The sequence below is a fragment of the Cheilinus undulatus genome, linkage group 1 (genome assembly GCF_018320785.1).
Source record: "Cheilinus undulatus linkage group 1, ASM1832078v1, whole genome shotgun sequence".
Lineage (NCBI taxonomy): Eukaryota > Metazoa > Chordata > Actinopteri > Labriformes > Labridae > Cheilinus > Cheilinus undulatus.
In genome coordinates, this window is record NC_054865.1 from 14,933,743 (window position 1) to 14,957,808 (window position 24,066).

The window sequence follows — 24,066 nt, forward strand, 5'->3', positions numbered from 1 at the left end:
CTGGTGGAAACAGTCACATATTCTTAAGGCAGTTATTATAAACATGTGCTTATTACACAGCACCGTCTTCATAATGGTGATTTAAGCAATGCCATGGCCATTTTTAATACCCCAGGATACAGTATTACTGAATTACCACCCATTCCTACAAAGAACTAAGAATATCTGCAACTTTTTGCATTTTTCTTCATTATCCATGTACTGTCACCATCTAAAAACACTAAACCAGTGTACTAACTGCACTCCCTCTCTTCCTCTAACGCATTGGTTCCCAACCAGGGGTCCAGGATAGGGATGGGTGTTTGGAAGAAACCTGCCAACTCGAGCATCTGTAACATTAACGATCAATTAATTGATTTATCGTTATGTATCTATAAAAACATACATACATGGGCATATATATATATATAAGTGCTGTCAAACGATTGAAATTTTAAATTGTATTAATCACAGGATTGCTGTGGATTAATTTAGATTTATCATGATTAAATATCATTTATTTTTAATCTATGTAATTGCGTTTCATTTTGCATAAGCAAGCAGACTCAAGAAAGAAAGGAATATATATGCCAGGACTATTCAATTACAAAAATTACAGTTATTCAACTGGGCCAAATCTTTAAATTAAGGAATGTAGCCAGGCCAGACACGTCTGGCACCCATTAAGCTGCTGGTAATGTCAAATTTAGAAACAATACAGATCAATTTGATGAAAAATATTCACTTTTATTCCTAGTCTCCCTTTTAAATTTAGCGTTTCGTGAGGGTAGTTTGTCGCAAGCTTGGCGACACATTGGTCAAAGTGCTAGCAGAATCCCTGACAAGCGTATGCTTTGCGTTAATGTGGTATTTTAAGCTGGAAGTGCTTCGGTGAAAAGAAAACTCCTACCTGCAGAATGTGCATAATACTTTGTGTCGGTCGAATGTTCCATCTTGGTTTTTTTTTAATACTCAAATTTCTCATCGAGAGGGCCAATGTGCTGTTTAGCATCTTCCATATCGAGTTGGTTGGTCACTCAACAGCCCACCCTACTTTTCACTTTCACTTTTAACCCTACGTTTCAGGGATCTTGAGTCATTCTGTGCTGTAGATTGGTTAATTGAGTAAAAATTTTTAATCAGATTAATCATGATGATGGATTAATCCGCATTAATGCGTCAATTTTTACAGCCCTAATATATATATATATCTATATATATAGATATATATATATGTATATATATCTATATATATAGATAGATAGATAGATTTACAGATATATGTATATATATATGTATATATATATATATGTGTGTGTATATATATATGTGTGTGTATATATATGTATATATGTGTGTATATATATATATATGTGTGTATATATATATATTTATATATGTGTGTATATATATATATATATGTATATATATATATATATGTATATATATGTGTGTGTGTGTGTGTAGATATATATGTATATATATGTATATAACATTTCCCTATATAACAAAAGCAGGTAACTAATGAGTGTTTTTCTCAATGATTAAAACCCACTCACAATGTCATGACAGTAGATATTGTTGTGCAGTGCAGAGTAAGACGTGTTTAGTCTCTTTATTAAATGCCAACATCAGATCGACTAAATTCCCTGTGATCAACCAAATTCTTAACGACCAATTCATCGATCATCGATTAGTTGTTCCCATCCCTAGTCCAGGACCCTCTTGGGGGGGCCAGAGATTTTAGGAGGGGGCGCAGGGCTCTGTCTGCTTTGAGGTTGCCTAAATTAGATTCACTTGTACTAACTCAAATCACAATGAAATGCTTATGACTAGTTAACGCAAAATTGTCTTGATAAGATAACCTTTGTGTGGGGTTATTTTATATTGTTTTGAACAATGAAAGCTTTTAAATTTTATGTTAATTTATTAAATCTATGTATCACCTTTTGTTTGTGTGGGTCCTGGGGGTCCTCAGCTTCTCTGCAATATAAGTAAGGGGGGCTCATAGGAAAAAGGTTGGGAACCACTGCTCTAAAGGGTGGTTTGGAGTAGCGTCTGATGCATGCTCTGCTTATGATCAGAGACAGAGATGTCTGCTGTTATGTCTCTTTGTCAGATGCAAAGATTGAGCATTGTCTCATGTTAAATTTGAACCATCTAATGCTGTCATTTTAATTGTTTGGTGCAGCTGGTCAAAGCTGCAACAAAGAAAACAAATTTAACTCTCCTAAATTTTGTTGTCATTCATAGCAAACCCTTTCACACAATGTTTACCTGGTGTAACAGAAATACGAATAAACTTTTTAAAACCACAGCAATACACTACAGTAATAAGCACTCAGCGTGACCCCTGTTTGGATGAAAGCCCAACCAAAACAATCACTATCACTTTATGTTTTGGTTTGAATACTTGAGTGCTTCACCTTGCAGACTCATGGCCCTTTTCTCTGGCGATATCGAACTTTGAAACATTTCACAGATGGTTTGTGCTTGTGTCCTTCCATTTATCAAAGCTATTGCTCTGAGTGTTGATGAGTATCTCAGGCAACATCTTTTTAGGAAAACTCCCAGAAGAGCCAAACAGTGGTAATAAATAAAACTGCAGTTTTACATCCACTCATGTCTGTCTTTAGCAAGGTGTCTAAATGGATGTAAGCATTTGTGACAGCCCCTTTCTACTTGCATAGAAAACACCATGGATTTCAGGATGACTCCTTATAATGTTGCATTTTTTTCAAAGAAATTCCACATTCAGGTATCTTATGGTCCTTAAAAGGTACCATGAATGTTGACAGAGAGTGCTCTCATGTGTCTAAACAAACAGAATTAGAGACAGAAATGCCTCAGAGTTTAATTAAACTACTGCAAGCTCAGTGTGTGATGTCGCCCTTTAATTTTGTGTTTACGACTGCAGTGTTGTTTTGCCGGTGCGTTTCAGACGATGTGTTTTGGCTGACTGAGTGTGTGTCTGGCTGAATTGTTTCCCTGGTGACTGGCGCCTTGCTGCAGACTCAGCATGTTGATGTTTTCAGTCTTGTGACATGGAACTGTCGCGGGAATGGGCCTGGACTGCATGCATGAACATATGTACACATAGATGCACACTGACACAGTCATAAAATACACAAAAACAGACAAAGATGTGAACAGAGGTGTAGAGCTATCTGACATATGTGCATACACTTTATATGCTTTGTGGGTTGTTGGAGTGGCAGAGTGTGGGCATGCAGGAGAAGAAAAAGGAGGTGAAATAGTCACAGTAAGACATGTTGGATGGATGGATGGATGGAAGGATGGATGGATGGATGGAGGGAAGGAAGGGAGGGAGGGGGTGTCAGGTGGAGGAGCAGAAGTCTGCCCTGTTTATCATTTCTCTCGTCAGCAAGAACACACAAGAGTCCTCAGAAATAAAGCCCTCTCCTCTTCTCTTTGTTTTGCTGTGCCAAAGGGTGTCAGACTCCTGCTATTGAAAGGGAAGAACTCTTATCTTATTAAACACAATTTAAGTCTAGACAGTTTAAATATTTATAAGATAACTCTACATATACTCGATACATGGTTGTGTCTTCTCTTGCAACTAGGCCACCCATCTTCACTCCAGTCTCACCAAACTTCAAAAGTTTCCACTGTGGTGCTTTGATAAAGAACTGAGCAACTTGTTTAGGCTGTAACAATAGATTCTTTATTGTTATGGTTGCTTTGTCTTCTGTCTTTTTGTATCAAAAAGCATTGATTTCCATCCTGGTGACATAATAAGCAATACGTTTTTGATAATGTCATGATTTATATTTCGTGATGAAAAATAAGGAAATATTCGGATGATGCTTCCTGGTGTCCAGTGCAAGGGAGTACACCAGTCTGGTCAGCATGAACCTTTGAAGCCAAATTTTGTACACTTTGGAATATGCATTTGGATGATTTCTGTGACAAAAACAGGACCAATACTGTATTCATTATCAAACTGATAAAGCAGATTACAGTATTTCATATCAGACTGATCAGTAAAGTCTGACCATGTAAAATGTATCATATTTTGTGAGATAAATTACTTTAATGAACAATGTGTTGAACTTGATGAACAAATTCATTTTAATCATAAAAGCTCAGTTGACATATCGTTATAGGTAGCTGAATAGAAGGAAAAGCTGGTTGGCTAGATAGCATCCTGTTGGTTATAAGCTAGCACACTGACGTACAGTCCCCAGGATTCACTGCAGAAATGTAATTTTTTTAAAAACACACTTGATACATTAAAGATGTCAAAAGTTTTGCTCCTTTAATACTTTTGACATCATATAGTTTTAAGTATAGAATGCATTTTTACATTTGATTGACCCTAGGAGCATTAAAGTTATAGAAGGAAGAAAAGGTGTACAGTACGGCTGTATGATTTAGGAAAATGGTCCTTTTTGGCAATTTTTTTCCCCCACAAAACCATGATTTTAACTAAATATGCAGTCATATTTCAAGTTCCTTATCTTATGTATTTTTTTAACAAACACTAGCAATAAATGATTTCATATCATTACCAACACGATATTGGACGGATTAAACAGGAGCTGAACAATTTTGAAGAAATATCTAATTGCACCTATTTTGAATCCTATTTTAAATTGATTTAAATTTTTATGTTAAATGGAATGTTTATGTTATTCCTAGTTTAAGAAAAACACAAAAATGAAGAAGGGTATTTTTTGCACCTTAATCTAGAAAATAATGGTACTTGTATATTTGCGTGATGTGATCTAGACTGGTCTTTTGACTTACATTCAGGTCAAAGAAACACTTCACTCTCTGCGATTTGAAAAATCATACTGGGAAATTTTTTCCAAATCAGTGCACAGCCGTATTTTCAACCTAAAGCTGTCTTAAACAGAAAGGGAGAGAGACAATGTTAGGGTGATTAACAGGGAGATTAAGCAGAGAGAGGAAGTGCTTACAGTGATGAACAAAGTGGTGATTCAGAGAATAAGATGCTACATTCTGATTGTTTCACTGTACTTACACTTAAGAACTCTGACACATTTACAGAAAGGTGCAGGAAGGTGCAAGATTTTATTTGATTGATGCTGAAGTCAAGCTACTTCCTGCCTGCTGCGTGTCTCTCTCTTATCTTCCCTCAATCACAGACTACATTACATCAATAACCATCTTATTTACCAGCCAGCAAATACATGTGTGAAGTCCCTTTATTATCTCTTAACCCTCTGAGCGCTAAGCCATCAACCCTGTGGTGCACATCCTGTGTGTTTTCATATGTGTGCTGTACTAATGTCACTAGAATAAATAAAAAACAAAACATGCGACAGGAAAAAACAAAATGGAAATTAAAACTCAAAAATTTTCGTGTGGGACAAAGTAAATAATAATGACTAAAACTTTTTTGTACTGTTTTTGTTCTCCTATCTCTTGAGGCCAAAAAAGTGGAAAAAATAATTCCATGACCAAAAGTCTTTAAAAAAATTATGTATTTACAAAATAGTCTTTGCTTTCATTGGTATTGGCTGTATTTGTGCCATTACTCAAAGGAGTTCCTGTCTGCAGTGGCACAGAGGGACACATCACAGGCTCTCTCTTTCTCTCTCCTCTCACAATGAAAAACAAACAGCAGAAGCAGCAGCAAAGAATGGTGACTGCGTGACAGTTTTTCTCTGTGATTGGCCTTTCAGACTGGCGCTGTCATACACGACAAGAAGTGACACAGTTTAAAAAAAGTTGAAAAACTTTTGAAACATGAATCACTGCCTCTAACTTGTTTTTCCTCTTGAAGCTAGCCATTGGGCCTTCTCATTGACACTATTAATGCCTTTGAATCCCTTGCAGCAGTGTTTTTCAGCGAGCCTAGAACTCATGTGACTTTATTTTAACTCTATTAATTAAATCCCCACCAGTAAACCCGATATTGTATGTCTTTTTATCCACTTTTATCCAATTACGATCATTTATTACTGCTAGCTTGAATTTCTCTTGCTCTTTGTGAGGGTCTGTCAGCCAATGGCAGGCTGTTCCATGATCACGTCATGCAGCCTGATTAGAGCATAAAGGAGAGAGAGAGACTGTGATGCAGCTCCCTGTATTATTGTTATTTTAATATTTAGCAGTAAAACTCAATTATCATCAGCAAAATAACCTTGGGGTCACAGAGATGCTGTACATTCTGATTCTATTTGTTGAGCCATGTTATGAGTCTAATATAGGTCTGAAATAATTTGCTAGTCGGCACAGTCAGCCCAGAAAGTTCACACTATTATTGGATTGGTACTCGGTATCGGCTGATACCCAACACCTTGGTATCCGAATTGGTAGTGGGAAGGAAAAAATCGTATTGGAACATCTCCAGGAAATTGATGCATAGGAACATCCCTAGTAAAGATATCATTTAATTTTTATGGTACTACAAAATTCACATTCTAGTATTTTTGGTTGTCTTAATCCTGCAGCTTAGAGGATGTCATATAGGCCACCACGGGTGTTCCGTTTGTTGAGTTCTTTCACCACAGTTCTTGAAGCAGCAAGTCGTAAGGAGGATGTCAAGTGTAACTGTTGTAAAGAGAGTTCTTTCTGATTAAAAAACGTTTGCCTTCTCCACTTTGTTGAGTCTAGACTCAGACATGTTTTTCTAAAGTGAGGGGCTGTGAAGGGCAGGAATAGATTTGAATATTCTTTAACTAAATGCCCTTGCTCATACTTCTATTAGCAGAGTTGGTGTGACAGCTGCTGCTACTACTGTTTCTCTTACTACAGCATCAACTACTTGGCCATCTGCTTCTACTAGTATAACTACTATTATTTCTACTGTTACTACATCTAAGACTACAACAGTTACTACTATTACTGCACATTCATGTTGTTTATAGCTGAATGATATCATAGTCTAACAGAAGACATGTAAGCACAGACCACTGCTCCAGGTTACTTTAGAAAAACTAGTGTAAGCAAGTTTTAACGGTGACTGTAAAAAAGACCTACATTTCTGTTAACACACAAAATAGGAGAGACAACGAAACTCTCTCAGGCCAACAAATGTAGTTTGTGTTGCTCCTGACTAACCAAACAGATGGGACACTTTTAGGCATGACTAATGTGTTTGTGTTCAGTTGGCATCTTGCTATCCAAGAGGTTGACATGTTTTGTTAAATCAGTTTAAGCAGACTAAATATAGAAGAAGCAGAGAGCGACCCTGTGAAGATGCACAAGCAATCCTAGTCGGCTCCAGAGGGAGTTTGTCAGCCAGGGCAAATGGGCCATCATTTGCTGCTGCGGCTGCCTTAAAACAGCAGTGATCTGAAACAACATGAGCTCCACTGCTCTCACTGCAGAGACTGCATTGTTATACTATTTATTAGGCGCTTTATTGGAGAAGTCTGGTGGCAGTAAAGCCAGGCTTCATTAAATTTAGGAAGGCCGAGAGTTTGAGTGGTTGAGCTGGCCGACTGAGCGGTGTTCATTTCCTCAAGTTGTTGTTTTGTGGCTCCAGTACCTGCAGTTCAGAGTCTGGTTATATTGGACATATAATGGTTCACAAGAGTCATTACCTGCCTGGTACATTAGTTCTGGTTACAGGTTGGTACATTTAAGGTTCAGCAGGGAGAAAACAAAATATGTGGAAAGTAACAGTTTAATGTTTGTTCTTAATCTTAACATTTTTTTCACAAACTTGTTAGTTTTCAGTTTTTACTTTGACACTTCATCCATCCATTTTCTATACTGCTTATCCCATTCAGGGTCACAGCTGTCATAAGGCAAGAGGCGGGGTACACCCTGGACTGGTTGCTAGTCAATCGCAGGGCTGACATAGAGAGACAGACAACCAGGCACGCTCACACTCACACCTAAGGCCAACTAAGAGTCACCAATTACCAAGCAAGTGGCTAATGCCATTGTCTTATATTCTGTTTGTATTCCAGAACACATTGCGACTGAGCTGTGGCAACCAATGGTAGCTGCTGTGAGAAATGCATTCAGGGACAATGGGAGAAGCGAAACTCCAGCGAGAAATGCACGCTGACGGCTTAAAACTTCCACATAATTTATACTCGGATATTCGCGATATAGTCATTTTATACATCATAGGTGGCAAAAGCCGGGATACATCGAGTATACGCAATATATCGCCAAGCCTAGTGGGATTGTGTATGGAGTGGTATGTTGTAGCTGTACTATAAGTCCGGTCTGATCACTTGGTTTTATTCAAGATTAACCATTTTCTGCTGGTTTGTGTTCGTCTCTTGATAAGCCCCTGTGTCAGGCTACAGTAATCTAACCCAGGATCCTTTGTTTAAATGAGTGCCTTGCTCACAGGCCTGCTGCTACACTGGCATGAGAGTTAACTTTGTATCCACAGGCGTTTTATTGCCAAACACAATCTGTCATCCATCAGATCAATAGATGACGGAAGGGAAAAGTGCTAGCCCTGTTTTCACTGAGTCTATATAAAGGACATGCTTTCAGCCTGAACTCATTCATAAAACTGCTACAGAGAAAAAAACGGGTTCAAAGCCCGTCTGTTTTTCTGGGAAAGTCGAGAGTGTTTTTTAGCTGTCGTGGTGGTGGAGGGGGCTTCAATCTCCCGTGTTTACTTCCCTCATTTGTTTTTTGGGATCTGGTTTGGGTGTTTTGTCTTGTTCATAACTCGTAGGCTTCTTCTAAAGAGGAACCATGTCCATGCATGCTGGGAGCAAACACACGCTGTCTCACTCTCTCCGACACACCAACACGCACACATGCTCACACATTGAACAGCATGGGGGATGTTTTTCCGGTGCTTTGTATGGTCTGAGGAGATGAAAGCACATCATTAAAGTACAAAGTAGGTCTTCTGGGATTTACTGGAAGGAATTTTTTGTCTTTGTTAACCCTTGGCTGAATGGATTACACATCAAATTACAAGGAGTGTCTTCAGGGTTGTTTCTCAGCCTTCCGCTAGATTAATTTGCAATACATGACATGTCTGTGTTTGCTCATTTAGTGGACATACTACCCTGATGAGACAATAGACTTTCATGAATTCATCTTTTTCTAGGTGGAGAACACTGATGTACATGTACAGTGCTTAACAAACTTATTAGACCACCACCCAAAGTAGGGTTTATGCCACAGCTGCCCTAAATTAACAGCATTGGTAATTACCAAAATCATTTTTTATGTTTCTGCAATGGTTAATACACCAATATGTAGGAGCTCTTTAACCCAAATGTTATTTTTAATGCTAAAATATAATTATTGTTTTTATCCATGATTTTTCAAATTTACTGATTTAAAAAAAAACTGAAAAAAATAGTAAAGCACATTATTATTTCTTGATTGATATGTCAAATTATAGTTATTTACTTGCATTCCTGAACAGAAAAATGAGTTTTAGCGCTTGAATGTTATGCTTGATTAATTTCTGACTTCTCAGAGAAGCCCGAGTGAGCCAGCTCAAATTTGGGTATAAAAAGGTGACTTCAATTTGAAATTCCTCATTCCTGTTCAAAATTGCAAAACGTGGAGAGCTCACTGAAAATGAAAGAGTCCGCATTAAAGCACTTCATGATGCAGCTGTGGCATAAACCTTACTTTGGGTGGTGGTCTAATAAATTTGTTAAGCACTTTATATAATTAAAAGTTATATTCAGGTGTATGCTCTGTTTTTATGCTCTTTATTAACAACTTTTGTAGCCCCAAAAGCTTAGTTATAAGGAAAGGTGGTGAATTAAACTGAATATCTTGGAGGATTTGAGAGTTTCAGACTTGAGCTACGTTGAGAGGAACAATTAAAAAAATCTCACAGGTATCTCTAACACCATATAAGTTATTTCTTTGTTTTACAAAGTGGAAAAAGACAAGGCCTGTTATTTTCTTTGTGTTTTCCCCCAAAGTGTTTTTGTTTTACTATTGCACCCCTTACAGAGCTTATTACAGTTGTAAATATTATGCACTGTGTTCATCGATATTGAGGGCTTTTAAAAATTGATTTTAAGTGTTCTAAGCCACTTGACATTTATAACATTTATTAGACGTCTTTGAATGTCTCACTCCTCAATTTTTATTGTGTATCAAAAACTTCCTTTTGCATTTTATGTGCTTAAATGTCGCCATATTTAGTTTTGGATGTACTGTGTTGAGTGCTTGATTATCTGCCTATTGTGCTCAAGTAAAATACAGTTATTCTGGATAAAACTGAATTAAATAGAATCACTGGTCCATAAATCTACTTAAGTAAAAGAAAAAGTTTTAAGTTTACTTAAAGTCCTGAGGAGTGACACATTAAAACACGATCTTTCCTTATTGGCAATCACAACAAGAGAAGACATCTCCAACCAGGTTGTTCAGTTAAAGTCACAACTCTATAATAAAGTAAAATGCACAGGAAAAAAATGGCACTGTTAATTAGTCATATAGTTGAATTAATTTTTTTTTTTATTTAGGTGCCTATATTAGTCCACACTGCATATACATACACTATGATAGGGCTGCAGTACCTCTTGAAAATCTTGGTATGGTGGGTCTCCTCTGGCAAGAATAAATCAGAGTCAACCTAATAGCAAGGTAATGCATGCTGATGAAGAAAACACATCATGTGTCCCTAGGTTGTTATAGTTAACTAAAACTAAGTAAATAACTAAAACTAAAGTTCAAAAATCATTTTAGTTAACTGAAACTAAATAAAAACAAAGCTTTACCAAAAAAACAAAAACTAACTAAAACTATATAGTGCGCTCACAAAGCTAACTAAAATAAAATAAAAATGGAGACAAAACATCCTTAGTTTTAGTCTTTGACATAACCATACTGACTGGCACCAACACCAATGTCTGGGGAGTGTAAAATGACCTGATCTGATTGGTTAAGACTTCACATAGTGGTAGTTTTATGTCTAGAGTTGTATTTAAACATCATCATTACAAAAATAAAATGATATGTGAAGAGTAGCCTGTTTGAATATGTTAAAAAATGTATGATGCTGGCTCAGACCCGACACCTCTCCGCAAAAAAACTAAAACTAACACTAAAACTAATAAAAATGAAACTAAAACGAAGCATTTTGGCAAAAACAAAAACTAAACAAACAAACCAGCAGTCAAAACTAATAAAAACTCAACTGGAATTGAACACAGAAAGTAAAAAGGAAATAAAAATAAAAACTAATGAAAAATTCAAAACTATGCTAAGTAACTTTAAAAACGCACATTGTAAAATTTGCTAGAATTGTCATGAGATGTACTCAGATGCTTCAAACAACTTCTCAGACACACAATATACCTTTGTTCTGCATAACTGATTGGGCCTTTTCTCAACAACAGACCAGTTCATGAGAGTTGTACTCCCAAGTGTATAAACTGGGTAGGTGAGTGAAACACTGGGATGGGATAAATTGTTGACTAAAAACGTGTAGGCGCATACAGCTCTTCAGGAGGAATGGCAGGCGATCCCACAGGCATTGTGTGCGAGCAAATGGAGGTCATACCAAATATTGAAATTTGGACTTGTAAGAGTGGGTGGTACTGTCAACTTTTTATTGCATGATTGAATAAACTGTTTCCTTGATTCCTGATTTTTGTGTGTATGTCTCCCACAAGATGTGTGCAATAAGAACAATAACTATAATTGGAAATATAGTTCATGAATTACAAGTAATATATTCATGAATTTCAATGTGCGTTTTTAAAGTTACTTAGTGTTTTATAACCTTGATGTGTCCTTGAGGAACCCCCAAAGTCACAGGTGAGAAATCAAACCCAGTGGTTAACTGCACTCATGGTGCATATGTGTTGCTTTTCAAAAACAACAACACTCCATCAAAAACATGATCAAAAGAACCCCAGCAGGGATAACTTCACAACAGGCAACATTCAAACGTAATTAAACACATCTAGAGCACATCTAAACACTCTGCCCAAGGGCATGATTGGAGACAGCCTACACATCCCCATCGATTTGAACAGAACACAGTTGGCATATCTTAGATCAGTTGACTCTTTACATAGTTTTTCCAAATCGTTCAGCCCTTACACAGCCCTGGTACTGGAAAAAAGACCTTATCTTTGATAAAGAATTGTGCTTGATGATCATAACCTTCATGCTGGTCTTAAATATCGTGCTAATCATATTGGTCGAATCATGCAGCTCTACCTGCCTGGCATTGTGTTTCTTGTAAAGGACTGATTAATTATGTATCTAAAACAATGTGAAGGAAAAAATAACGACTCAAATTGTCAGCACCAGTGTTGAATTTGTTGAGTAAAAATAATTTGACTTATATGACCTTAAATGTTTGCTGACAACCTTTTATCCATGAAGAAGTAAAGTCCAAGCAGAGGGTGAAATGAAAATAACAAATGTTTGTTGGTGGGGTTATTCAGGAACAAAGTGTTACAATGACTCCCTGTGTGTGAGGTTGTCTGTTGACATGGTGTTTTTACAGAAATGAGTACTGCTGTCATTTTTTAGTCAAGATGCTGAATACATTACTGTGGCATCTTTGAAACCATGTGTTAGCTGACATGCAGGCGACACACAGTCAGCTGTCTAGCAGGAAAACACACTTGTATGTGTGTGTTTGTGTGTGAGAGAGAGACAAAGAGGGAGCTAAGGAAAGCCCAGCAGAGACAGAGAGAGTTGTGGAGTCAGTCTCAGTCCCAGCCCTCCCTCTCCTGTTCTCTGCCTGGGTTTGGATGTGGTAGATCCAGTGTTTATTTACTCAGTGCTTCATAGTGCTAAATCTGAGGCCATTTTTAAACACCCGTTTTCTTAACATGAACTGGCCTTTTTCTTTTTCAACCTCACTGATGTTTTTGGGATTTGTGCTGTACTTGACCTTAAAAGTTTTTGCTCTCTCCCAAGCTTTAGTTTTTGATGTCTTGGAAGGAGGAGGAGGATGTTGATATTACCATCTTTATTTGTTTGGATTGTGTTAAGAGGACAAAGACATACAACATTACTGGATCTCCTGAGATTAAAACATCACACCTTTCTTTCTAAGGTAAAACTATAAAACATGATATCAGTACATAAATGCAGGGCAGCAGCCATATTAACTTGAGTCTGATGTTGAACTGAAAAATCACTGTGGAAGATGCCCCTGACACTTTTAACTTCTTTGTGTGGATGCTAGAAACAGCTCACAGCTGATCTTTCAGATCACTCTCCACAGATTGAAAGAAAAATTATCATCAAGCTGTAAAACAAATGTACTAAACACTGTTCAGATACTCAGTACGATGCAGGCAATGATTTCTCCTTGGAGATCAAATACACACATAAGGAGATAAGACAGTATAAAATTATTATAAAAATTCAATATTAAGTGAGATATTTCATATGCTTGACTTTTGTAAAGTGTTTTTTGCTACCTTGTAATTGTGTTTTAATCGCTGATTCCCTGCCTAAACTATTCTCAGTTTCCACTTCACTATGTCTGCATTAAACATGCATCTGTCAGCTGGTGGCTGCAGCCAGAAACTTAACATCAGTAACATTTCTGCTTATGGTACTCTGTGGCTGTCAATAAAATCTGTAACACCCCCTGTTTGTTTTGTCTGACTCTCAGAGCTGCAGCAGCATCCTGAGCAGACACACAGACATCCAGCAGGTTGTTAAATGAGAAAAAAAACATCACTAAAAAAACATTATGAAAAGGATTTCCATAGATTCAAGCTAACTCGTTGTTCACAGAAAGATTATCTCTCATGTTTGTCAAGTTGATGTCCCTGATGGAGGGTAACAAATACTGTTATTGGTAAAATGCAGCTTACATCTACATTATTTATAAGCAGTTAATTTTTTTTATGTATTACAGTTTGCTGTTCTCAGATGTTTAAAAGTACTTTATTATTGGAATTAGAGTAGTGAATATCATCAAACTGAGTAATCCAGCAGGTATTTCAAAGTTTGGTGTAGTTGTTGCTCGTTTTACACGTCTGTGAAGCGTCCCTGAATGGTGATGAACTGCTGTGACATCAGTGTTGTGTGCTTTTAGGCAGGGTAGGCATGCCAGTGTTAACTTTGGCAGCTATTTTTAATTTTAGTCTTAGTTATAGTCTTTAAATGAAATGGGGGGTCCATGCTTTCTACATCTAAGGGGCTGAAGAGATACAGATGCATTGTATTTTGACAGATTTACCCACAGTGGAGATATATCACAGATTTTGAATGTCAGATGAAAACTACATTTAAGTCCAGTTTTACTCATCTTGAAGAACACTAAACTTACATTTAGTCAGTTTTAGTCATCACAAATCTATTTTTGTTAGTCTTAGTCTAGCTTTTGTCATGGAAAAAAGGCTGTTGGCGAACATTTTTAGTCATAGTTTTAGTCAGCGAAATGTGCTCTGCGTGGGTGGGACCATTCTGTGTGTGGCTCGGCGTAGCACAGCGTGGCCAAACTGGTGATGGAAAAGTAAATCAGATGCAGCCAAAAGTCATATTGGAAAAGTCCCATTAGAGCAAAAGAAGCTCAACCACAAAAATGTATTTAATGAAAAAAATGTTGCAGTAGGGATGGAGTGAAACTTTTATGAACAAAGAAATGACAAAAAATCTGTTTGAAAGGCCTATCATTATAATAGGACATGCATGCAGACTGTATTTTCTCTAGACAGCATGGACATTTGGTAATTTCTTGAGGAATTTCCTCATTAACTTGGGAAAACAAGTTTATTCTCCTCAGAAAGGGAGATAAAAAGTGGAACGATGTACACATCATTACAGGAAAACCTCAAATAAGTATGGATGTATCTTTACGCTCACACAGGGCTTCTGTACATCATAGACTTTTTGCCACTTTTTGTTTCCTGGCACACACATTTGTGACCAACTAGTATGAGCTGTGTGACCCACTTTTGGGTCCCGACCCACCAGTTGAGAACCAGTGCTTTAGAGCTTAACTGCTGTGAAACAATCAGTAAATCACTGCTTTGATTGCATCATCCACACTCATTCTCTGTGCTTGATTGGTCACCCCTGCACCCCCTCTCTCTTTTCCTCTTCTAGCAGCAACTCTGTCTCTCTCTCTCTCTCTCTCTCTCTCTCTCTCTCTCTCTGTGATTGTCCATAGGACCAATGAGACTTCTGGTTGGACTAGACTACATCAGCTAACTGACCAACCAGCCGACTGGAGAGAGTAAGCCATCGTATCTACTTGACAGGAACAAAATTTGATCCTATGCTTACCAACAGTCATTGCCCATGCATGACTTGTCTGTGTCAGGTCTATTTTTAGACGGTTCAACATTAGAATATAGGTCACCGTATTGGTTATACTTCAACTACTCATAGTTTGGGTGTCCAGCTCTTTGTTTTGAATCAAGGATTTGAAACATTTATGTTTGATAGACTCAAAAAGTACTGAAACTCAAAAATAAAACTACATCTGTTGCATAAGACAGATGCATGGGAGATGAATGAATACATCAAAAATAGCTGCCAAATTGAACAAAAGCAGTGTCTGAAACATTTGTGTGGGAGTTTGCTTCCAGTTTTTTATATATAGTAAACAAGAGTACCCAGTATTGGGTGCTCATGACTTCTAATTTTGCTGTGGTGTCAGTGTTGTTTGAATTTTAAATAGATTTTGTTTTACTAATATATTGATCTTTAGAAAATAGAATATTGGTACCTTGACAACCCTAGAGGTAGTAAATTAAAAATCATATCAAGTGTTGTTTGTTAAAAGTTCCTAAATCTCATTATTTGTGCTGTAAGATGGTAGTTTCCCTTAAAGTTTTGTTGTTTCAATCAGACAGTTTTGATATTGATCATCAATACAAAATCAAAACATACGATGATGTGCATTTCCTCATGAACCCCTTACTCTGACCCAGAACTCGGAGGCTGTCAGGCCGGGTAATTATAGGGACCGCTTTGTAAACCAGGCACATCCATGACTACTTTTAGTGAACAGTCACACCCATCCCTGGAATTCCTGGAAGAGAACATTACTGGTTTGGCTGTGTTGAAGTGCCTACTGTAATTATGTGGCCTTTAATTGTGCTCTGTTAACACCGTCAGATTGGGATGAGCTGTGACCAGAGACTCAGATGAGTCTTGGATTTTGGGGTCAGTTCAAAGAGTTCATGTTTTGAAGTAAAGGACAGTTTCCATCATTTGTCACTGCTGGAATCACTACTGAATTCAGATAAAAGGAGAAAAGTACTTTGGCACTGTTAAATATCTTGTGTCCTCTAATTGGGAAAAAAGTGTTTATTTGTAGTTGTGTTTTGTGCTTGTGTGTATATTTTGCATGGATGGAACAGGCTTTACATACTATCGTAAAACTAAAAGTTATCAGTATACGATATTTGGTTAAGAATGCATTGACGCACATACATAAAACCAGATAAACTTAACATAATCATCAGTGCTATACCAGACACATGTTTTAAATGTAAAAAAAAGAGAAGGGTACACTTTTTTATTGCATCTGGCAATGCAACCAAATAATCAAGTTCTGGGAGGAGGTGAGGAACTGCTTACAAACTATATTATCTACATATACCTCTTGTATCGAAGCTCTTCTTAATGGGTATATATCCAGTTAACTACAAGATAAGAAGGAAGCATCAGAGCTTTTTAGAAATTAGTTTGTTGTTAGCTAAGAGGGTTATTGCTTTGGCATGGTAAAAAAGAGGATAGGCCAAGGATAAGTGTTTGGATCTCTGAATTATGTACATCTCTTCCTTTAGAAAAAATGTACTTATGCTATCAAGGACAAACAGGTCAGTCTTTAATAACATTTGGGGCTCTTTTGCTTCATTCCTAGAAAACACTGACTTAACCGATATAGTAGAAACATCTGAAGATGATTCTTGAGTGGTCTGCAGTTCATCTGGACGTGAAATATGAGATAAAATATTAGAATTTTATAAACGTAAAAGCTGTCATCCCAGTTAAGCAAGATCCTTAACTAAGACTGCAATGATATATGTGTTTGTTAAATATTTTGAGTTGTTTGGTCATTATGTACTTTAACTTTTTGTTACTTATCTATGTTCAGTTGCATGTGTATTTGTGAACATGTGCAGAATGTTAAACATGTTAAAAAGAAATAAAAATAATGTTGGCAAAAAAAAAAAGAATGCATTGATGATTCTGCTCCAAGTAGGGTGGACTCAGAGGATTGGATGCTCCTACTGCACACGAGGCCTGTACCCAAGACATATCTTTCTTATATTTCTTGCCAATACATGTATCAGTGCAGATGTTTGAGAATCAATATGGCCATTGATGCCGTGACGGTAGATTTAAAATGCACATGCCCAACAATGCACTTGATAAAAAAGCCAGCAAAATTGCAAGGTGCAGCCCATGCTTCAGATTAGGGCTGCAGTAATAGATTCTTTTTGTAATCGAGTACTCTATCGAGTCTTCTGACAATTAATCGAGTACTCTATTAGGAAATATTGCATTTTTTTAATCAGTCACTTTTGCTTTTTTCAAGAGAAGTAGTACTAGACAAATGAGAAAAGAAGCTGGGTCCCCTTAAATGAACTACTTCTTTATTAAAAATTGGTATTAACATGTTCTCCAAAGAAAATATAATTTACAAAGTGCAATTAAGTTCTGATGACTGTTTACATTTCTTAAAGTTACAAGGACAGGAAGTTAGATAATCACATTTGATTATGCCATATTTGGGGTTTTAGGGATCCTCTCCCAGGAAATATTGGGTGCCAACACTTTATTTCTTCTATAATCGTTTATTTTCAAATTTGTCATTAAAGTAAAGGGACACTTAATCATTTTAACATCCTCTACTTTATGTATAATTGTAATATTTCACATAATAGCAACAAATAAAGTTTCATCATTCACACAGCGGTCTGATGATGTCTGAAAGGTGAACCTTTAGAATACAGGAATATAGTCTATTTTTTCAAAGGGTGTTCACTTTTAATTTTTGCACATTTTTTGTTTGTGAGTTCATCCACCATAAAAATCTGAGCTTTTAAGACCATCCACTGACATGGAGAACACATATTAAGGGATGAAGCTGCTTCTGTGACCTGTTGAATCCTGACTATATGATGATGAACTTCAACCTATTTAGTCTCAGTCACTGTCTGTGGTAATAGCGTGTTTCTATTTTATTGGTGTCAATTCATTATTAATGTAAATCTTATCAAATTATTTGGGATGCTAAAATATTTGGAAAAATACGCTACACTCAAGACATTGGTGCTTTGAATTTAAATGATTTATAATTAAATGTGTAACGTGCACATGCGGCGGTCCGCCACAAATAATTGAATGTATGGCAAACACTGTATGGATACATGACTGATTTAAGCAAAGCCTCGAAGGCAGATAATTTGCCTCGAGGAATTTTTTGAATCGAATCACTTGGAGGAATCGTTTCAGCCCTACTTCAGATCTAAAGAAGTTACAGGTGACATGGATGAGAAAGTCTATCTTCTGTCAGCGAGACAGGAAACTAAAGGTACTGGATTATGTTGGGTTTGATGAACACCAGAAGTTGGAGTTGAGTCATGCGTTATGTATGCTTTGGAAAAGCAAGAAAAATATTGCAGCAAAACAAATCTTCATCCAAACAAGACATGACACCAGCCTAACTTGGAGTTAGCATCCACAGCTAGGCTTGCTACACCAGACTAGCGTGTGATGTCACAGCCAGCTTTTTTTGTGTATACTCTGGATCCATATTACACCCCATTTTTGTAAGTAGTTATCAGAAAAGGATCCATTAAGAATTGTTTCTGTCAGTGTACAAGGTTTACATACAAAAACATCCACTTCTTGAGTTATAGTAGGTGGAGGTTGGCCAGCATGGAGAGGTGCTGAAGATTATTAGCAAAGCCAACCAACCAGGATGAGCTGCCTCAAGGTGAATGGGAATCTTACACTCTGCCTACTGCATCCTCCATCAAATTCCAGGGATGTTTCTGCCTCCCCGCACTGAGAAAACATGTAAACACAAAGACTGAGGAATGCAGACAACTGCTCCTGATGCAGCCTTGTTTTATGTGTAGATGTTTGTAAGTTCAAAATAAAATGAAGTCGGCCTGTGTTTGACACTGACTGATAATTCACTCAGTAGGATTGTGAAATTAATCTGCTGTGTCTCCCGTAAAATTTTAAACATGAGATAGATGTAATGCCTGTTTTTCTGTCTAGAATATTGTGTAATATTTAACAAGTCTCTTTATGAAACAACTATTAAGTGTTGGAATTCCTGTTTTGTAAAATTCTTTTCACTACAAAGATTTCAAGGGGGTGTGAGACATTGTCTGCTCTATGGTTTTTAAAATTTGGCTTGCATATTTGAAATATATACTTATGACACTTACTGGATGGTTAACAAAACACTAGAAAAGCCCTCGGAGAGCGCAGACCTCCGCCATTAGCCCTGTCTCCCAATAGTACAGAATCCTTTAAAAAATTCCTGGATCCAGACAGTGATCCAGATCACTTCCAAAATCTAATCAGTTCTTCCTGATGCCATTTCTGACATTTCCTAAAAATTTCATCAAAATCCGTCCAGAAGTTTTTGAGTTATGTTGCTAACAAATTAACTAACTAACTAACTAACAAACCCTGCCGATAACATAACCTCCTTGGCGGAGGTAATGAAAATAAATGTATGTATTTATTTATACTGGCTTTCGTCCACCACTCCTTCAAAATCTTCCACAGACAACTTGATGTTTTCCTGCCATTGTTTTAGTCGATATGTAAAGACAAACTGTAAAGGTCCTTGCACACTGAGTCCGTTATTTTCTGATATGTTGTATTGGATCCCTAATCAGAAAAAAAAAAAACATTAGGCACTCAAACCTTGCACACTGGTCCTTTGTGTTTTATTTGCATCCACTGCGCACATTTGTAGAATGTAGCAAATTGTTTCCTACTGCAACATAAATAAGCAACCAGGATGAGCCTGTGTCTCTGTCACTCCTTAAAAATCACGCTGGATCCATCCATCCTGACAGAGAGCTTCATACAGCTCTGATGTCACGAGATGGGGTGCAACTTTTAGTTCAGTCTCCGTTAAGTGGATGTGAGAATAACTTTCTGCCTTTATCTGTTATATTTCCACGGTTGATATCCATATGATACACGGGCAGATCACAGTGTTTAAAGGAAGGTTTACCTGCGAGAGATGAAAGTTTGGGCGCCAGTGTGCAAACGTGGTTAGAACAACGTGAGCTTGGTTTTATTTTTTAATGTGCAGATTTTTTGGATGATTCAAATGAACTCAGGCCCCGTCCACACCGAGACGAATTCAGCAGTATTTGCAAAAGTTTTTTGTCGCATTGGCTTTTCATCCACATGGGAACAGCGTTTTGGGGGCCGTCATCGCTACTATTTGAAACCTTTTTGGGTCATGTTCGTGCTGCAGAAGCTATTGAGCTTAATATACTTTTATGTGACTGGGGATAGTTGTTGCCCAATAATCATATTCAGTATTTAGTGTCCAGAAAAGGCAGCAGTGCAATAAATGGTTTAGATTTGTAGACAGAAGCAATTTTCACATGTGCAGTATTTATTTCTATAAAATATGAGTAAACTGTTTACATGGATGTACCCAAAAGCTGGAGGAAGTTTAATGACCCAAACAGTATCAGAATAGCAGTATTAGTGGGTCAAAGTCAAACAATAGCATTGATAATGAGAAACCGTGTCCAAGAGAATCCTGACTTTCCACAGTGAGGTTATTTAGGTTATAACGTAAGAGCATTGAGTTTATTGTGTCTGTTGACTTGGGCTCAATGCCATGTCCTTTCCTTTGGAACAGAAACAATGTGATATTTCATCAGATCTATGACAACACTGCTCACATTTCACACCTAAACCCTTGTCATTCTGTAAGATTTCAACAGTTTGACCGTAGCATAACCTTCCGAATCGACTTCTTCTTTGTCCCTGTGTGACTGTGAACACATGTAATATCTGTCCTCATGACAGATTTTGTGGAGCCGTAGGTATCAAGAAACAGCTGATGTTACAGCTCCTTATAAACCTCACCCTCCTTGTTATTGTCTGGCCTGTGTTGAGGCTCTGGGGACCCGAGTATTTGATTTGTCTTGTCTTTTCCAGGTCAGTCAGCAGGGGGATGCCAGGAATTCCTTCTGTCAGTAGTTATCCTGTCGTGTCAGCTGATCTGACAGATGTTTGTTCACTACAAGTTCAACTGTTGGCTCTGTTTAGACGAGCTAAAACTGAATATTTGTCTGATGTTGTTACATACGCTTTGACTACGAGGTAATTAAAGGGTATATGATTGGTCTAGACAGCACTCTGTGTTTTTACATGGCTGATAGGATGTGTTTTTAGTTTTCATTCCTGCTGTGTCGTGCACAAGGAGATTTGATAAAATAAGAAGCAGCTGTGTGAGTTGTATGTACAAAGGCCGCTGGTTGTTTTCATGTATGTTGTGTCTTCCTGTCTGAATTTCCAGGACGTCATCTTACTGGGAATGATTAAAAATGAATGAAAATGAAGAACTGGTAGTGTTTGCAGATGGGATAAGGTAAAGGATGTTTTCTTCTGCACTAGTGACTCACAGTGAGATGGAGATTATCAGCCATGTGCTCATTGTCATGAAACAGTTCAGAATAAACTGGTGTTGTTCAACTTAGTTTATGATAAACCTCAAACTTTGCCACCTGGTTCATATTTCTTCATCTTTGCACCATGTAGGAACATGCCCTGATGACTGGAGACATTTTTAGTTTAGATGTTCTCTCTGTTTGACCCTTTAATGTGTCATGAATTTCCCAAAACCATGACGAATCCTCAGCTAGCCCAGACTTGGTCAGGTGTTACGTGGTAGTAATGCTGTGAAACAGCTTACCTGTTCCTGCAGTCTTTGCTCTGCTGTTATTGTAAGACACTTAATCATCTATATCATCAGATGAGGCACATTCCTCCTCAATGACTGCACAGGTTATTAAACACTCATCCATTACAGTTATACAAAACTCTGCTTTTTATCTAAGCTTGATGTTGTAGATGTTCATTCTTCATAATCTGCTGTAGATTGATAGACTTATGAATGTATTGTATGGATTGTAGGGCTGACACCTTTTGGTCGGTTGGTTGATCGGTCAAAAAGCCCTCATCCAGCAAAGATCCTACTGATTGGTCGGTCCTGTGCGTGTGTACGTTGCGAAGGAAACGATGTGAGAGCAGGGCTTACTGATTGAAAGACATGCAGCAGGAAAGTGAGAGGAGCAATGCAGCCTTGGGTATTACAGGCTGAGAGAAACAAAAAATGGCACAGGACTTGTTATTTTATTATTTTTTCACAGTGGTTACACGATAAATATCTTGGAAACAACATACTTGTCATAAAGATGCAGGATATTTGTATTTTCTTCTGGTCATTAAGTCAACCAATACCTTCACCTCAGTGAATAAACGCTGACTAATGTGATGCTCATAAATGACGGCGTGGGCTGGAACAAGTGATCCTGTTAATAATTATCAGTAAAAAATACAAACAATTATCTGATGATATTTTTAGTAGGCTATATATGATGCTAAATGTCATCTTGGAGTCAGCTGCTAGTTTAGTACAACATAATGAGGTTAAAAATAAGTAACAGTTTTTCATAAAGCTTGTTATTTTCAAGATAAATCTTCAAATAAAGACCAGGGCCTTTATTTACAATACTGCAGATAGTACCATGCTTTTATATGAAGGAGGCTCTTTATTTCGAGTCGAGCGTTATTTCTAAATCTCACTCAGAAGTATAATTATTCATGTTTATATTCTCATAGAGAACAATAATTGAATATTTTAGTATAAAGCCATTAACGTTATGTAACTATAATAGTAAAAGTCTAAAATAAAATATGTTTTAAATTAGAGGTTGTAATATATTTAAATAAAACAGAGATGGTAAAATAAAATATGAAAATATAGCCAAGTAGGCTAAGAGAGGGTTTGAAATAAACGAGTGTTGGATAAATGAATGTTGAACCAGCTAACAGCTTCTTGTCTTTCTCTCTCATTCTCCTACTTTCTAATTTAGTAAGATTATGTTCAGTTCGTCTTGTAAACATTCTATATCTGAATCTTAACAGTGACCTGTGTCTGTAAGCAGATTTTTAAGTTGATCTAAGTGAATGTGTGAGGAAACTTATCAACCAGGCTGTTTTTCCTTTAATTTTCTGTTTTCAGATCAGATGTGAGTCGGGATTACTGCTCAAATACATGCTCCTTCTCGTTGTCCATTTTTGATGGAATGGTCTGTTTATCTCTGTCATGAAGTCTCAGTCTCTACTGCCACTGGCTCCCTCAGTCTGTCCCTTGGTAGACTCTCCTGTCTGCACCGCTGCTTCATGTGCCTCTGTGTTTTTTGGGTTTGCTCGTGAGCTCAGTCTGAGCAAAGGATTTGATTGGCATTGTAGCATCACTTGAGATGATCTATACCGTCAAGTCAGGAGGACGTGCAATAAGGAACACGTCACAAATTAAACTAATTTTGAGATAAATAAAGGCTTTAGACCTTATATGATGTTTGGGTCAAATTGGCATATTTTATCATTTTACTCAAAGAAAGACATGACATTAAATTAATTATTCAAACCTGAACGTCATGGTTGTATGATTTTTTTTTTGTTTGTTTCTGTTTTTAGGAATTGTTAAGGAATAAAGATCAGTGAGTACACATGCCACAGTGCCCTTTCACATTTATGTTCCCCACACAATGTTGTGGTCAGTTTGACTCAGGACTGGTCATGATCCTACGGGGGAAATTTTATCTTTACAGGCCCATACTAGCCAAGTCTAGCTGTTGTTGCTAGCTGCTGATCACCTGGGTGTCATGTATAGATGCAGACTGGTGTTGTTGCAGTGCTTTACCTTGTTTTTTGCATATTACATGACTCATATCCACACCAGGTTTTCTGGTGTTTGAACAAAGCTGAAATAGTCCAGTGTCATGGCTTTCAGTCTTGCTGACAGCCGATAGACTTTCTGTCCATGTTACTGGCAACTTGTTTTGTTCTGAAGTGTGCAAAAAGGTTTTTGTTGACTGCACCTGGGGATGTGTATTTAAAACTGATGTTACAACATGTACAGCCATTTTGATTCTGTAACAAATGTATCAATACAAGTATCATGAAGGAGCGTGTGAC

General features: G+C 37.3%; 1 protein-coding gene across 2 annotated transcripts in view; it reads left to right on the forward strand.

The window, feature by feature from the left end:
• Nucleotides 1-24,066, forward strand: part of LOC121507367 (insulin-like growth factor 1 receptor) — an 87,894-nt gene that overhangs the window by 17,794 nt on the left and 46,034 nt on the right. The window lies entirely within an intron of this gene.